The following is an 18,527-nucleotide window of genomic DNA, read 5'->3' on the forward strand; positions in this document are numbered from 1 at the left end:
CCATCACCAACATCACCAAAACCATCACCAACATCACCAAAACCATCACCAACATCACCAAAACCATCACCAACATCACCAAAACCATCACCAACATCATCACCAACATCACCAACATCACCAAAACCATCACTAACATCACCAACATCACCAAAACCATCACCAACATCATCCCCAACATCATCACCAACATCACCAACATCATCACCAACATCATCAACATCACCACCAACATCACCAAAACCATCACCAACATCACCAACATCACCAAAACCATCACCAAAACCATCACCAACATCACCAAAACCATCACCAACATCATCACCAACATCACCAACCAACATCATCACCAACATCATCAACATCATCACCAACATCACCAAAACAATCACCAACATCACCACCAAAATCACCACCAACATCACCACCAACATCACCAACATCATCACCAACATCATCAACATCACCACCAACATCACCACCAACATCACCGACATCATCACCAACATCATCAACATCATCACCAACATCTTCACCAACATCACCAACCAACATCATCACCAACATCATCAACATCATCACCAACATGGGAAACTCTCCACTCTCTCCACAACTGCCCCATCACCGATTGGGAGTTGTGGGGGTGGAGTGTCCGATGGTACAAAATACCCAGGCAGGTGCTTAGTTTTGGTGGGGCTGATGGTAAGGCCCCATCTCTTAGTGGCACGCTCCAGTCTCAGCAGCAGCGTCTCCAACTCCTCCTCTGAATGAGCAGCTATTACCAAATCATCGGCATACATAACGTGGTTGAGTAATAGGGAGCCATCCCTTGACCGCACCCGGGCATCGATCAGCCTCCCATTATATCTGTACCATACACAAATATCAAATATCACCCATTTAGCCTTAACAGACTGTAGGGGCAAGTGCTGTTAGCGAGCACCTATGAAGGCCGGCACGGCACACGAGGGGGTGGGTGGCCAGCACCACGCCCGATCGCCTTTGCCTCCGTAGTGGCAATGTTTACACACCGCACCAGGTACTCATTTGAGGCTGAGTCGACCTAGGGGAGCCCCGGGACCGGTTCAGATAATCGTCACTGGTGTTGGCCGTGAGCGGGAATCGAACCCGGGTCGCCAGGTTCATAGCGCAGCGCGCTAACCGCTACACGTGGAGTGTCGAACGCCCGCTGGCAGGAGGTCACGGGGCAGACCCAGGTGCCACGGGTCGACTGACTAAGATGACTGGCCGATGCACCACCTGTGCCCCCTACTGTGCCAACCTGCTGTGCTTTAGCCACCCGGCGCTCCGCTCGTTGTTGTGAGCGTCGCTCCTCCGCCCTCCGTTGTTGTTGGAGGGCGACTACCTCCAACTGCCCAGTAGCATCCTTCACGAGCCTCCTCCACAGAGGCCGATCTTGACACGGCTGGTACCAGTCATCGGCAAGTCCACTCAGCTCCACGTCCTCCTGTACCACATCACTCCATCTCTTCTCTAGCCCGTGCCGCGCCCGTTTAGCCCCCTCGATCCGGCCGAACAAAAGCTGTTCGGCATGCGGTGGCTGGGCATGCGGGCTACATGACCCAGCCATCGCAGCCTTGCCCGCCTGAGGAGCTCACCGATGGGACCTTGCCCAGATCTTTCAAGGATTTGTGAGCTCCTCACACAATCCAGTCTGGTTAAACCCAGGATGGATCGTAGGCAGGCCAGCTTAAATTTTTCTAACCGGCGAAGATGTTCCATTAGGAGGGTCCACGTTTCGCAAGGGTAGAGAAGGGAGGGATGACCGTGGCCGAGAAGACCCGAAGCTTAGTGCGGAGCGACAGACCAGGTAGCTTCCACACAGCGTTACGCAACCGATGAAAAGATATTGCCGCTCGACTGATTCGGAGTGTGAGACCTCTGCTGTAAAACTGGAGCCGGTCACACACAGAGACACACACACAGAGACACACAGAGACACACACACACACAGACACACACACAGAGAGACACACACAGACACACACAGAGACACACAGACACACACACAGAGACACACACACAGACACACACACAGACACACACACAGAGACACACACACAGAGAGACACACACAGACACACACACAGAGACACACAGACACACACACACAGAGAGACACACACAGACACACACACAGAGACACACAGACACACACACAGAGACACACACACAGACACACGCACAGACACACACACAGAGACACACACACAGACACACACACAAAGACACACACACAGACACAGACACACACACAGAGACACACAGACACACACACAGAGACACACACACAGACACACACACAGACACACACAGAGACATACACACAGAGACACACAGAGACACACACAGAGACACACACACAGAGACACACACAGACACACACACAGAGACACGCAGACACACACAAGAGACACACAGACACAAATAGGCACACAAAGGCAAAGATCCCCCATTTAGCCTTAACAGACTGTAGAGGCAAGTGCTGTTAGCGAGCACCTATGAAGGCCGGCACGGCACACGAGGGGGTGGGTGGCCAACGTCACGCCCGGCCGCCTTTGTCTCCCTAGTGACGATGTTTACTACACACCGCTACACCAGGTACTCATTTGAGGCTGAGTCGACCTAGGGGAGGCCCGGGACCGGTTCAAATAATCGTCACTGATGTTGGCTGTGATGGGGAATCGAACTCGGGTCGCCGGGTTCGTAGCGCTAACCACTACACTACTATCCCGTGACATCCTGCACCTAGCCTGGCACAGCAGTCAACCCACGTCACCTGGGTCTGTCCCGTGACCTCCTGCACCTAGCCTGGCACAGCAGTCAACTCATGGCACCTGCTGGGTCTGCCCCGTGAGCTCCTGCACCTAGCCTGGCACAGGAGTCAACCCACGGCACCTTCTGGGTCTGTCCCGTGACCTCCTGCACCTAGCCTGGCACAGCAGTCAACCCACGGCACCTGCTGGGTCTGTCCCATGACCTCCTGCACCTAGCCTGGCACAGCAGTCAACCCAGGGCACCTAGGTCTGTCCTGTGACCTCGTGCACCTAGCCTGGCACGGCAGTCAACCCACGTCACCTGCTGGGTCTGTTCCGTGACCTCCTGCACCTAGCCTGGCACAGCAGTCAACCCACGGCACCTGCTGGGTCTGTCCCGTGACCTCCTCCTCATGCACCTAGCCTGGCACAGCAGTCAACCCACGTCACCTGCTGGGTCTGTTCCGTGACCTCCCCCTGCACCTAGCCTGGCACAGGAGTCAACCCACGCCACCTGCTGGGTCTGTCCCGTTACCTCCTGCACCTAGCCTGGCACAGCAGTCAACCCACGGCACCTGCTGGGTCTGTCACGTGACCTCCTCCTCATGCACCTAGCCTGGCACAGCAGTCAACCCACGGCACCTGCTGGGTCTGTCCCGTGACCTCCTGCACCTAGCCTGGCACAGCAGTCAACCCACGTCACCTGCAGGTTCTGTCCCGTGACCTCCTGCACCTAGCCTGGCACGGCAGTCAACCCACGTCACCTGCTGGGTCTGTCCCGTGACCTCCCCCTGCACCTAGCCTGGCACAGCAGTCAACCCACGTCACCTGCTGGGTCTGTCCCGTGACCTCCCCCTGCACCTAGCCTGGTACAGGCGCTGTGGTGACCTTACCGCCACTCAGGGGCGAATGGCGGGTACCGATTATTTGTTTCGATGGTGGTGGTGGTGGTGGAGGTGTCGTAATTATTTTTTCTCAATGATCCTTTACGGCCAATTTGGAAAGCTTTGGCAAACATTCTTGGGCTGCCTTTAAGTTTATGGCCGATCACCAACCCAACCTCGCCACCCTGCCAGCATGTGATGATGATCTGGTCCAAAGGTAACGCATGACCGGAGCCAAATGGACGATACCAATCGTAGGAGCTGGAGTACGGGGGGGTGGGATGGCTGCGAAGCTGGAATCAGAGACACTTCACTCCACCTCCACACCCCCTTTTCGCAGCGTTTGGTTTGGTCCAAAGGTAACGCATGACCGGAGCCAAATGGACGATACCAATCGTAGGAGCTGGAGTACGGGGGGTGGGATGGGTGCGAGGGGGAATCTGAGACCCCCTTCCCCCCTGGCTTTTCGAAGCGCTTGGTTTGGTCCAAAGGTAATGCACGGCAGTGCCAAATGGACGAAACCAATCGTAGGAGCTGGAGTACGGGGGGTGGTGATGGGTGCGAAGTGGAAATCTGAGACAGCATTTGGTTTGTTCCAAAGATGATGCACGACTACGTCAAATGGGCCATACCAACTGTGAGAGCCGGGATGGAGGTGGTAGATAATCTTAGATACTGCCCCCCCTTCTCTTCTCAGCATGTGGTTTGGTCCAGAGGTAATGCACGCTGGTGGCAATTGGGCGAAACCATTTGAGAAGGGGGTGAGGTGGGCGATGGGGTAGTGGTAATGGGGAGCCACGAATTTTACCCCACCCCTCGTTCCTTATCATGTGACCTGGTCCAAAGGTAATGCACGGCGGTGCCAGATGGGCGATACCAACTGTGGGAGCCGGGATACCAAGGGGGAGAATCTTAGAGACTGCTCCCACCCCCAACCCTTCTCTTCTCAGCATATGACCTGGTCCAAAGCTAATGCACGGCGGTGCCAGATGGGCGATACCAACTGTGGGAGCCGGGATACCGAGGGGGAGAATCTTAGAGACTGCTCCCACCCCCACCCTTCTCTTCTCAGCATGTGACCTGGTCCAAAGGTAATGCACGGCGGTGCCAGATGGGCGATACCAACTGTGGGAGCCGGGATACCGAGGGGGAGAATCTTAGACACTGCCCCCAACCCCACCCCCCACCCTTCTCTTCTCAGCATGTGACCTGGTCCAAAGGTAATGCACGGCGGTGCCAGATGGGCGATACCAACTGTGGGAGGCGGGGGGGGGGAGTGTGAACAATTGCATTTTTTTTCGTGGTCAAAATGTTTTGTAAATAGCGAGGCGTCTCTCAGCGATGATTGAAGATCAACGCATCTGTTGCTTGAGAGTCGACGTGAATTATAATCTCAGCGCACACCTGTCAACCCCACCCCCCACACACACACACACACACCTTATCAGTGCCCTACCTTATCACGTACCAACTCAGACCTCATTCGTCACCCCGTGCCCCCTTATAAATCTCAACGTTCACCCTACTACAAAGTCCCACCACGAGAGATACACAGACACACGCACACACCAGCCGAATGTTACGTTGACTCAACGTGGCCCCCATTGAAACCGCGTGGTTTTAGCAGCTTTCTAGGGCATCGTCACCGCATCTGACCCCTCCGCCCGCGACCCTTGGACAGCGGCGGCACGCGGAGCTCCACGCGCACCTAGCCTGGCACGAGAACCGCGGTGGCGAGCGTCCGAGCCGTGCTCCCTTGGCCCCTATTAGGTCGATTCAGGGGCCGTCCATAAATGACGTCACGCGATTTTGGACGGTTTTTTGACCCACGTGCCCCGTTCGCCCCATCGTCACGCGACGTCACAAAAAGTCAGACCCCCACCGCCCCCACCCCTCAAATATGACGTCACAAAGCTCTGCCCGCCCCGCCCCCCCCCATCCCAAAAATAAATAAATATAAAACACGCTTCAAATCGCTTCAAACTATTGTTGTCATTGTGAGTAGTTGCGTATTTAATGTGGCGCTGAAACTCCGATGTTGTAGGAGAAAACATTTATTACAAAGTCTATTTAATTAAGAAGAACGTGTTGTCTATAATTATGTATAAAGTTGTGCATTTTGATGTGTGACGTCACATTTCTCACCCCACCCCCACCCCCACCCAGGTGCGTGACGTCATTTATGCACTGCCCCAACATGTAAAGCCTATGCTGTTAAACATTGACTTAATATTTAACGGCGTTTTGTCAGGGGTCTTTCGGTAAAGTCGCGTAGATAGGTGCACGTAAAAACGTTATTCACATTGCGCGTTGTCGTAAAGATTGAGGATCAAAGTTCTGCAAGTCTGCAGCAGAGGTTATGAGTGACCGCTGCTCTGAACGCCGTGGGTGACGTCGATTGTAAACGTGGAGAAGGGGAAACACCCGGAGGAGAAAAATGCACGCGACCACCACGAGGAGAGAGACGGAGAGACAGAGAAACACGCAGACTCCAAATATACAGCAGCAGGCGAGGTAGTCAACATCTCCTAGCCACCGTGATGATCATGAGAGAGACACGCAGACTCCAAAAATACAGCAGCAGCAGGCGTAGTCAGGGTCGAGATCGAACCCACGACCTCCTGTAGACCAAGCGTGGTAGTCAACATCTCCTAGCCACCATGATGATGATGAGAGAGAGACACAGACTCCAAATATTCAGCAGCAGCAGCAGGCGTCGTTAGGGTCGAGATCGAACCCACGACCTCCTGCACACCAGGCGAGGTAGTCAACATCTCCTAGCCACCGTGATGATGATGATGAGAGAGAGAGACGCAGACTCCAAATATACAGCAGCAGCAGGCGTCAGGGCCGGGATCGAACCCACGACCTCCTGCACACCAAGCGAGGTAGTTAACATCTCCTAGTCACCGTGATGATGATGATGAGAGAGAGAGAGACACACACAAACTCCAAATATACAGCAGCAGACGAGGTAGTCAACATCTCCTAGCCACCATGATGATGATGAGAGAGACACACAGACTCCAAAAATACAGCAGCAGCAGGCGTAGTCAGGGTCGGGATCGAACCCACGACCTCGTGTAGACCAGGCGAGGTAGTCAACATCTCCTAGCCACCGTGATGATGATGAGATAGAGACACGCAGACTCCAAATATACAGCAGCAGGCGAGGTAGTCAACATCTACTAGCCACCCTGATGATGAAGATGATGAGAGAGAGACGCAGACTCCAAATATACAGCAGCAGCAGGCGTCGTCAGGGTCGGGATCGAACCCACAACCTCCTGTAGACCAGGCGAGGTAGTCAACATCTCCTAGCCACCGTGATGATGATGATGAGAGAGAGACACAGACTCCAAATATTCAGCAGCAGCAGCAGCAGGCGTCGTCAGGGTCGGGATCGCACCCACGACCTCCTGTAGGCGAGGTAGTCAACATCTCCTAGCCACCGTGATGATGATGAGAGAGAGACGCAGACTCTATTATACAGCAGCAGGCATCATGGTCGAGATTGAACCCACGACCTCTTCCACACCAGGCGAGGTAGTCAACATCTCCTAGCCACTGTGATGATGATGATGAAAGAGAGACACACAGACTCCAAATATACAGCAGCAGGCGTCAGGGTCGGGATCGAACCCACGAACTCCTGCACACCAGGCGAGGTAGTCAACATCTCATAGCCACCGTGGGGGGTGGTGGGAACTCAATGTGCATCTCGCTCGCCACCCCAGCCAAGAGGCACAGGGGGAAGTAGTCTTCATTTGGACTGGCACCGCTATTTCCAGAGCAATCACACAACAACAACACACACACACACAAACACTAATGGCCCAATTAGAATTTGAGCTGAGCATGTAATTGGTTCAGCTTCAGGCGGGCCAAGTGTTGGCTAGGAGATGTTAATTACCTCGCCCGGGATGCAGGAGGCCGTGGGTTCTATCCCGTCCCCTGACACCTGCTGCTGTATAATTAGAGTTTGCGTGTCTCTCTCTGTCATCATCATCAGGGTGGCTTGGAAATGTTGACTAACACGCCTGGTGTGCAGGAGGTCGTGGGTTCAATCCCGACCCTGACGACGCCTGCTGTTGTAGATTTGGAATCTGCGTGTCTCTCTCATCATCATCATCAGGGTGGCTAGGAGATGTTGACTACCTCGCCTGGTATGCAGCAGGTCGTGGGTCCTGCTGTATATTTGGAGTCTGCGTCTCTCTCTCTCTCTCTCATCATCATCATCAGGGTGGCTAGGAGATGTTGACTACCTCGCCTGGTGTGCAGGAGGTCGTGGGTGCGATCCCGACCCTGACGCCTGTTGCTGCTGCTGCTCTACATTTGGAGTCTGCGTCTCTAATCATCATCAGGGTGGCTATGAGATGTTGACTACCTCGCCTGACCTACAGGAGGTCGTGGGTCCTGCTCTATAATTGGAGTCTGCGTGTCTCTCCATCCCCGTGGTCGCGTGGATTTGTCTCCGCTTCACAATCGGAAACGTGCGGGTTTATTTTTCTAGACCTGTTCGGCTACCCGCTGTAAAGCTCCACACACGACGACCGTGACGAGCCTCTTCCACCCTTGAGCCGCCATCGTTCTCGGTTCAAGTGTACCGTGCCAGTAAATGGAAAAAGCTGCACGACTCCAGGAAGTGGGCCCGAGTCTTGCCACAACGTGAGAGACAGTTTAACACTTTGGCAGGCTTTCGCGACCAATATTATTCATAATGAAGGTGGTTTCTTTTTTTTTAAAGTGAGATCGCGTTATTTATAAATGTGTCGAAACTCTCCACCACCCGACACGGCCCAATCAGCAAAATAAAGTGTCACCCTACTGCTGTTGCTGCTGCTCTATTTAAGACCGAGAGCAAGTGGAGAGGGCTTATACCATTCTGGCGAATTGCCCCATGATGCTGGATGTAATTACCAGCGAAACGTCACCGGAGCACTCAAGCTGTAAATGTTGTGGATTCACTCTTCAACGCACCGGTATGGGGCTAAAGCGGTGAACTAATTTTGTCATTTGTCAACGTGATACTTTATTTTTTGCTGATTGGCCGTGTCGGGTGGTGGAGGGTTACGACACATTTATAAATAACGCGATCTCACCCAAAAACACCTTTATTATGAACGCGAGAGACCTTTCGATTTAAAGCGTTCGTGACTGCAAGGATTCATCTTCTTTGGTTCTTTCGGTAAAGTCACCACCACGTGGAATGAGAATAAATTAATAAATTTATAAAATAAGACAATAAAATTCTCACGACGTTTCGGCCACAACACAAGGTGGCCTTCTTGTGTTGTGGCCGAAACGTCGTGAGAATTTTTAGTGTGTTATTTTATTTTTTATTAATTTATTATTTTATTCTCATTCCACGTGGTGGTGACTTTACCGAAAGAACCAAAGAAGGTGAGAGACCTTGGCCACACTCTTTGGTTCTATTGGGTAAAGTCACGTAGTAGGTAAAAAATAAAATAACAAAAAATCACGACGTTTCGGCCACAACACAAGCGGCCTTCATCAGGTGAAGGGACGATCCTGTCTGGAGGACAGCGCTGGAGTGGGAGAAGCCACGCTCAGACCACGACCTTTAAGCTGTGTGAGAAGAAAAACACCAAGCACCTTGACAAAGGAATTAGCTTATAATTTAGCATTGAAATGGCTCATTGAAATAGCTAAGTTAAAGTATACACATCCGCAGAGGTACCCCTTGACAAAGGAATTAGCATAGAATTTAGCATTGAAATAGCTGAGTGATTAGCTTGTAACTGGTCCTTGGCCAATCACAGCCAACGTCACTTGAGCGTGGACAAAAAGACCCAAGCCGAAACATAACATGTAAAAAATAACGTTTAAAAAAAGATGTATATTTTTTTTGTTATGATATAATATAGTATTGTCATCAGCATGACATAAGTGTACCAAGTTTTGCAGTCGATAAAGCATTGGGAAGCGGGTTAAAATTGAGTCACAAGATTTGGGGATACACCAACAACAGACAGGGTGAGTTAAATGAAAGCGTGTAAAAATAATGTTTAAAAATATTTATTTTTTATTTTTTATGATATAATATAGTATTGTCTTCAGTTTGACATCAGTGTACCAAGTTTTGCAGTCGATATCACATTGGGAAGTGGGTTAAAATTGAGTTGCAAGATTTGAGGATACACCAACAACAGACAGAGTGAGTTAAATGAAAGTGTGTAAAAAGATTCTTTAAAAATATATATTTTTATTTTTATGATATAATATAGCATTGTCATCAGTTTGACATCAGTATACCAAGTTTTGCAGTCGATATCACATTGGGAAGCGGGTTAATATTGAGTTACAAGATTTGAGGATACATCAACAACAGACAGGGTGAGTTAAATGAAAGCGTGTAAAAAGGTTCTTTAAAAATATTTATTTTTTATTTTTATAATATAATGTAGTATTGTCATCAGTTTGACATCAGTATACCAAGTTTTGCAGTCGATATCACATTGGGAAGCGGGTTAATATTGAGTCACAAGATTTGAGGATACAACAACAACCACAACAACCACAACAACCACAACAACCACCACAACAACAACAGACAGAGTGAGTACTAAAAAAATCTCTACACAGCGGCTGAGTATGGGGGCCTCGTCACCCGTTGGTGGCTGTCCATAAATGACGTCACGCAATTGTGAACGATTTTTTACCCCCCCCCTCGTCACACGGCGTCACAAAAAGTCAGACCTCCCCCCCCCCTCAAATATGACGTCACAAAGCTCTGCCCCGCCCCCCCCCCCCCCCCCCCATTCTTCAAATCGCTTTAAACTATTGTTGTCATTGTGAGTAGTTGCGTGTTTAGTGTGGCGCTGCAATTCTGATGTTGTAGGAGAAAACATTTATTACAAAGTCTATTTAATTAAGTAGAACGTGTTGTCCGTATTTATTTATAAAGTTGCGCATTTTGATGTGTGACGTCACATTTCTCAACACCCCCTGCCCCCCCCCCTCGTCACGCATCGTCACAAATGTCTGACCCCACCCCACCCACCCCCCACCCCTAGGTGCATGACGTCATTTGATCCGATATAAACCTTCCGTTTTAAACGTTGTGCTACTGACATTCTAAATGTTGTGGATTCACTCTTCAAGCCAAGGTCGTAATTATAATGTATAATAATTGATAGTTATAATATATAATAAAAAATACATTATTATAATATATAATAATGATATATAATTATAATATATGTAATATATAATTATAATTATCATATAGTATAATATATTGATAATATAATGATAAATTATAATATATAATTATAATATATAATAATATATAGCTATAATTATATTATTATATATTATTATAATATATTATAATATATAATTGTAATATATAATTATATAATCGTGGCATATACTGATATAATTATAACAGATAATTATAATTATATAATTAGATAATATATTATATATTATAAGTATGTATTATATATATTATAATATATAATGCATAATTATAATATATGATAACATATAATTATAATGCTATACTATTTAATGATAATATATTATAATATATAATTCTAATATATAATGATAATATATAATTATAACATATAATGATAACATATAATGATAATATATAATTCTAATATATAATAATGATATATAATTCTAATATATATGGGGGGGGCACATCCCCCCACAATATTGCTATAAAATTGATTTCTGTTTATATGATTGTGATTATGGTTGCACTTTATAAATCCCTAATCTCTGCCATTACATACAATGAATCAAGAAAAGGTAAAACTAAAATAAAAAAAACAGATGAATGTAAATACAATAACACTATGAGACATTATGGTAAAACATAAATAAAAAGTCCATCCTATTTGTTAGTGATTTTTTAAAATATTTTAGGCAGGAAATTAATTTTCAAATTACTGATTGGCCGTGCTGGGTGGTGGAGATTTTGCGACACAATTGTTATTGAATATTGACTTAAAGCTTTCGTGACTAGCAGGAATTCATATTCTTTGCGTCTTTCGGTAAAGTCACGTAGATAGAACGGTAAAATAATAAAACGTAAAAATGAAAATAAAGTGAATAAAAAATAATAATAATAATAATAAACAAAAATAATACTCAAGCGATCGAACCCAAAAGCCTTTATTATGATTCGTCCTTGTGGCGAAAGCGTGCCGCTATGTGTTAAACTAACACATTTAGTTGTGGCACGCATTGAAACGGCTGTACGCAGTATGGATCTGAAGACTCAATTCCCCTGTACAGGAATACAAGTCAACCGCATGGGTTGACAGGTTTGCTACTATACACTACACTATACACTACTACACACTACACTACTATACACTACACTAATATACACTACTATAGACTACAATACTATACACTACACTACTATACACTACACTACTATACACTACACTATACACTACTATATACTACACTACTATACACTACACTATACACTACTATGAATACACTACTATACACAACACTACTATACACTACACTACGATACACTACACTACTATACACTACACTATACACTACTATATACTACACTACTATACACTACACTAATATACACTACTATAGACTACACTACTATACACAACACTACTATACACTACACTACTATACACTACACTACTATACACTACACTACTATACACTACACTATACACTACTATAGAATACACTACTATACACTACACTATACACGACACTATACACTACTATACACTACACTACTATACACTACACTATACACTACACTACTATACACTACACTATACACTACACTATACACTACTCTACACTACACTACTATACACTACACTATACACGACACTACTATACACTACACTACTATACACTACACTATACACTACTATACACTACACTACTATACACTACACTACTATACACTACACTATACACTACACTACTATACACTACACTACTACACTATACACTACACTATACACTACACTACTATACACTACACTATACACTACTATACACTACACTACTATGCACTACACTACTATACACTGCACTACTATACATTACACTACTATACACTACACTATACACTACACAACTATCCACTACACTATGCACGACACAACTGTACACTACACTATGCACTACACAACTATACACTATACTATACATTACACAACTATCCACTACACTATACAATACACAAATATACACTACACTATACACTACACTATACTCTACACTATACACTACACTATACACTACTATACACTACACTATAGACTACACTGCTATACACTACACTATACACTACACAACTATACACTACACCAAACACCACTACTATACACCACACTATACACTACTATACACTCCACACTACACTAGGAAACACTACACTACTACACACCTGTCAACCGCTTATCAGGGCCCTACCTTATCACAGACCAATTCAAACCGCATTGGTCAACCCGTGCCACTTATCGATCTCAACGTTCACCCTACAAAGCCCGCATTGAAACGGCTGCACGCCGCGCAGACCTGCAAACTCAATTCGCCCATGCAAGAATACGGGAGGGGGATGGGGGGTGTGGAGGTTAATACACGTCTGGGTTGACAGCTGTGGTGGCAACGTGGAGTTGCCACCGCTGCCACCACCACCACCACCACCGCCTCCACCACCGGTCTAAGCCACGCTTTAAGCTCTCCCAATCCACGACCACAACCAACCAACCACTGCCAGCCGAGATTATCGTTTACGGAGTTTAACCTTTAATCATCCCACCCACCCACACCCCCCGCCCCGTTTAAGAGAGAGAGAGAGCGAGAATCATGGGGGCAGGCAGGCAGGCAGTAAACGGAGTCCTTTATAAAGTGCACCGGGCGCCCTTCTCAGCCCTTTGCGGTACCGATGGCTCAACTTCGTCTCACTTGCTGAATGATAAAAGGGGGTTTCGGGGGGGGGGGGGGTGGGTGGGGGAAAAAAATCGACTGCCCCCAGTGTTCTGAAACGCCACCTCCACTTTCATTGTGCCCCCCCCTCTCTCTCTCTCTCCCCTCCCACGTTCACCTCTACCCCCCCCCCACCACGCCCTGGACTAGACCAGAAAGCGTTTTAGGCACCACGGACAAAGCCTGGACCGGCTTCGGCACATTTTGGGGGGGGGGGCGTGGTGGGTGGGTGGGTGCCGGATTATCCCAGTAGCAAAAGTAGCTACATATGTAGTAGTAGTAGCTATGTAGTAGCTACTACTACTACTTATGTAGTAGTAGCTTATGTAGTAGTAGCTACGACACAAGTAGTAGTAGCTATGTAGTAGCTACTACTACTTATGTAGTAGTAGCTACTACACAAGTAGTAGTAGCTATGTAGTAGCTACTACTACTTATGTAGTAGTAGTAGCTACGACACAAGTAGTAGCTATGTAGTAGCTACAACACAAGTAGTAGCTATGTAGTAGCTACTACTACTTATGTAGTAGTAGCTACGACACAAGTAGTAGTAGCTATGTAGTAGCTACTACTACTTATGCAGTAGTAGCTACGACACAAGTAGTAGTAGCTATGTAGTAGCTACTACTTATGTAGTAGTAGCTACTATGCAGTAGCTACTACTACTTATGTAGTAGTAGCTACGACACAAGTAGTAGCTAACGGGCCTCGCACTCTCAAGGGGCCCCGCGCGAAATGCTTTCAAGCTATCAATTCCGGTTCAGCGATTCTGCACTTGCTCTATTACTATAGTACTATACCGCCTTCGACTTTTACCAACGACCGGGTGTTTAAGTCTAGCGATTTGTCGTATTATCTGGCTGTATAGAAAATGAAAACATACAATTACTTTACTGTGCAAGCAAAAAAATGCGTGTGCTTGAATGTTTACGTGGTTTGTTTTGTCCCCCCGTTAATTTAGGGCCCCTTTATGCTACAGTCACCGCAATAGCTTAATCCGGCACTGGGCTATCCAGGGGAGCTTTGTTGAGACTTCGTGCGCCTGGCCTGGCACCGGCGCCTCCAGGTGACGCCGGCGTCACCGGTGAGCGCGCATGGCACGTACCGCTGTTTGAGACTTCTTGCCACGAGGTCACCCATTGTGGCGCTCGGGACCTGCGTAAGGGCCCAGGTGCCCGAGCCCCATCGGCATGGGCTCATGCGTGGGGCCTTGCGTGGGGCCTTCCGTAGGGCCCATCAGCCATCTGGCCGAGTGGGCCCCAGCCACGGTTCTGGCTCAGGCTTCTCACAGCCAGGCAAGGCCTCACGCGGCCAACTCGATCGCTGCGCGGTTTCGACCTGGGCCCGTCCGAGGGATATTGCCTACCCGGTTTGTTTCGGGGTGGTGGCAAATCGATTAGCATCCAGGCCCGACGACTTCATTGTGATGGAGCGGATTTCGACGTTTAACACGTAGGAGGCTTTCACGACCAATGTCATCCTTGATCCAGATTTTGTTGGGGGGAGGGGGGGGGTGTTAGATCGTGTAAATATATAAATGTTGTGTCGTTTAACCGGCCACCACCCGACACAGCCAATTAGTAAGGGGTTTGTCACGTAAACAGAACGTAGCCAATTCTTCTCCGCAAATCTAAATGTGGCCTGATGAAGCTAGTTTTAATTACTTGCGAAACGTCGTACTCAGATTGTAAATGTTGTGGCTTGGCTGTCCAACACGCCAGTATAGTGCTGTACTAGTATACTACACTATACACTATACTATAGACTACACTATACACTACACACTACACTATACACTAGTGCTGTACTAGTATATTACACTATACACTACACTATACACTAGTGCTGTACTAGTATACTACACTATACACTACACTATACACTAGTGCTGTACTAGTATACTACACTATACACTACACTATACACTAGTGCTGTACTAGTAACGAATTGGCACGCTCTGTTTACGTGACAAACCTTACTAATTGGCCTTATCGGGTGGTGGCGGGTTTAATGACACATTTATATATTTACGCGATCTAACCCCCAAAAAAAGCTGTGTTATGGATTTCAACGTTTTCGACATCCAAAGATCCCGTGGCGTCGTTAGCACTGTAATAGGATAAAATTAATGATAAATTATGTTTGATGTTTTTAGGCCCATATATGGAGTGATGGGGCGTGGCTTTGCCCACTGAAGGAATACTGGAACGGGAATCGACCGATTTTTAACGATACGAACTTTGATCCGTGCTTGATCCACGCCTAAATATTTTTAAATCGTTAGAGTGGTCCCCAGTCGCGCGATTTCTGGCACCGAATGAAACAATTTGTTGTTCGAACGACGCCACAGGAAGCCACCCCCTTGATGTTGATTGGCTTCCTTCAATATTAACATAACTCATCATTAATTCTGTCATGGTTTCACTTCATCCTGTTACAGCGCATTGCCGGATCTGCCACAGGGTACACAGCTTGATCCATGCTCCATCCATGCTCGAACACATAGCCGTGATATTTTAGAATGCGCATTTAAAAAATCGTTAAAGTGATCCCTTGTCGCATGATTTCCAGACCTAAAGAGACGATTTGTGAATCGAAAAACCCATAACAGGCCTCCACTTGCCGCTGATTGGCTTCCTTCCACACGACCATAATTCATAATTGATTCTTGCCGCGGATTCCTTTCATCCTGTTACAGCGCCACGGTTCACATTCAAACGATTACACCGCAGGTTATTATTATTCTTTTTTTTTACTCAACTGTGGATGATACACACGGGCAAGCGGTCGCCTCCTTTCCCCCCTCGTTTACTGCGACGAAACGCACACGCGCCGATCCTGTCACCAGCGAAATTCACTCAAGAACCAACCGACGACGACAACGACGACAAACAACGACGGGAAAAACGACGATCCGAATTTACATAAACCACCACCCCCACCCGCTCAAAAATACAAGTGCTTTTACTCAAGACGTCGTACGGGACGACCCGTACCGACGGCGAGAACGCGAGAAGTAACAAACGGAAAGCGAATATTTAACGACGACGACAAAAGTGGTTAAAAATTACTCGCGACGACGGACCCGCGCGGGGGGTGGGAGACACCGGGGCGGACAGCGCCGTGTGCTCGCCACACTTCGCCGGCGACGGACGGATGGACGGACGGAATGTTCCGGTTCCTGTTCCATCGGTCAGTGCGACGGTTCGAAGACGGCCAGCCGGGAGATGTCCGTGTTTTTTTTTTTGCGGGAGATCCGAGAGCTGGCGGTCTGAATGGAGCCGGGAGAGGCGGAGATGTGGCTACAAAACATTTTGGGATGGAAACGGGTTGAACCACGGGGAGGGAATTCCAGACACCGGGGTCGTTGATGTGGTTATTGGGGGGGCAGCAGAGGAGATCGAGTGACTGACCCCTTGGGTTTGTATGTAGAGGCAAAGGCGGTCGAGTTTTTATTCATGGCTACGCCACCTTTATTAGGCGTGCAGTGCTGGCCCTCATAGGTGCTCGCTCACAGCACTTGCTCCAAGAGCTTTTGGTAGGCTGCATGGGAAATCTCTGTCTCTTGTGTGCGTGCGTGTGTGTGACTTCATGCCATAAGGATGCCATCATGGCACTCAGGACCTGCTTAAGTGTCCGAAGGACCAGCCCAGTCAGTGTGGGCTCACACGTGGACCTTCCTTCAGTCATCTGACCTCCAGTAGAGAGATAACTTCTTTCCCAACGTATGTAGCCAACCATGTAAGACCGGAGGTGCTGGCAGGAATATGAGGTGCTAATTGGGTTTGGGAGAACCTCCCCCATTGGTGAGAGGAGGTTCACACTGGACGTGACCCTGGGTTTGCTGGATTGAAGCGTGCAAATGTGTGAGTCTCTTCAGTTCGTACGGCGTTGGAACAAAGCAAGGGAGCAGTACATTAGAACAACGCGCGTTGTTGTGGAATGTGCCCGGGCTGAATCCGACAGGCTACCCTGGTTAATGCCGCGACGCGGGAATCAACCGTAGCAATCAGTGCAACTAACCCGTGCACCGTCCGCTTCACTCGCAGCAACGGGCATTTGAAGATCCCGTGAAGTCATTTCTGAACGAGCGGGAGGGATGCAGTGGATAATATGAGTTGGAGACTGCACATTATCCCACGGAGTGCAGTCTTCAACCCTTATTGACCACTCGCTCCCCTTCAGGCCTACGTTGTTTGTGCTGTGAAAAAAAAACCATTTGTCTGAAATGGCAGCATTATTAAGGAATGTGTCGAGTATTTGTTTTTTTTGTCACTGCTTCCAGCTACAATTTGGAGCCGACGGGGAGGGGGGGGGGAATTTGAGAATTGGCGGCGCGGTTTCTTGGCACGTGCCTCGGTGTGAGTCCAAAGTTTGACGGCGATACTCCAGATTGCCTCTGTGGCGTTTTTTTGTTTGTTGTTGTTGCGGTGAGAGGTTCGTGAAGTTTTGTACACGGGAGAGAGAGTCGATGGACTTGGGGTCGTGACTATGGATACGGCCTGACTCAGGCTTGGCCTCTAACACAGCCCAGCTCAGGCTTGGCCTCTATCATGGCCCAGTTCAGGCTTGGTCTCTAACATGGCCCAGCCCAGGTTTGGCCTCTAACATGGCCCAGCCCAGGTTTGGCCTCTAACACAGCCCGGCTCAGCATTGGCCTCCAACGCGATCCGGCTCAGGACAGGCCTCTAGCACGGCCCAACTCAGGCTTGAGTCGCTCAGTTGCTTCCAAAGGCGCAACGAGCGGCTCATCCGTGGCCTGGCCCCGGCCTCGAGCTCGCGGAGAACCGCCGTGCTCAGGCTGCGCTCAGGTTAAGTGGCGTGGCTTTTAAGCCAGGCCCAAATCTGAGCCAAACCACGCCTGTGAACCAGGGGCCTGAGTGTGTGTCGCGAGCGCACG

Source organism: Petromyzon marinus, unplaced genomic scaffold (genome assembly GCF_048934315.1).
Source record: "Petromyzon marinus isolate PM22_M1 ecotype Great Lakes invasive population unplaced genomic scaffold, UKy_Petmar_22M1.pri1.0 PM_Scaffold_17, whole genome shotgun sequence".
Taxonomy (NCBI): domain Eukaryota; kingdom Metazoa; phylum Chordata; class Hyperoartia; order Petromyzontiformes; family Petromyzontidae; genus Petromyzon; species Petromyzon marinus.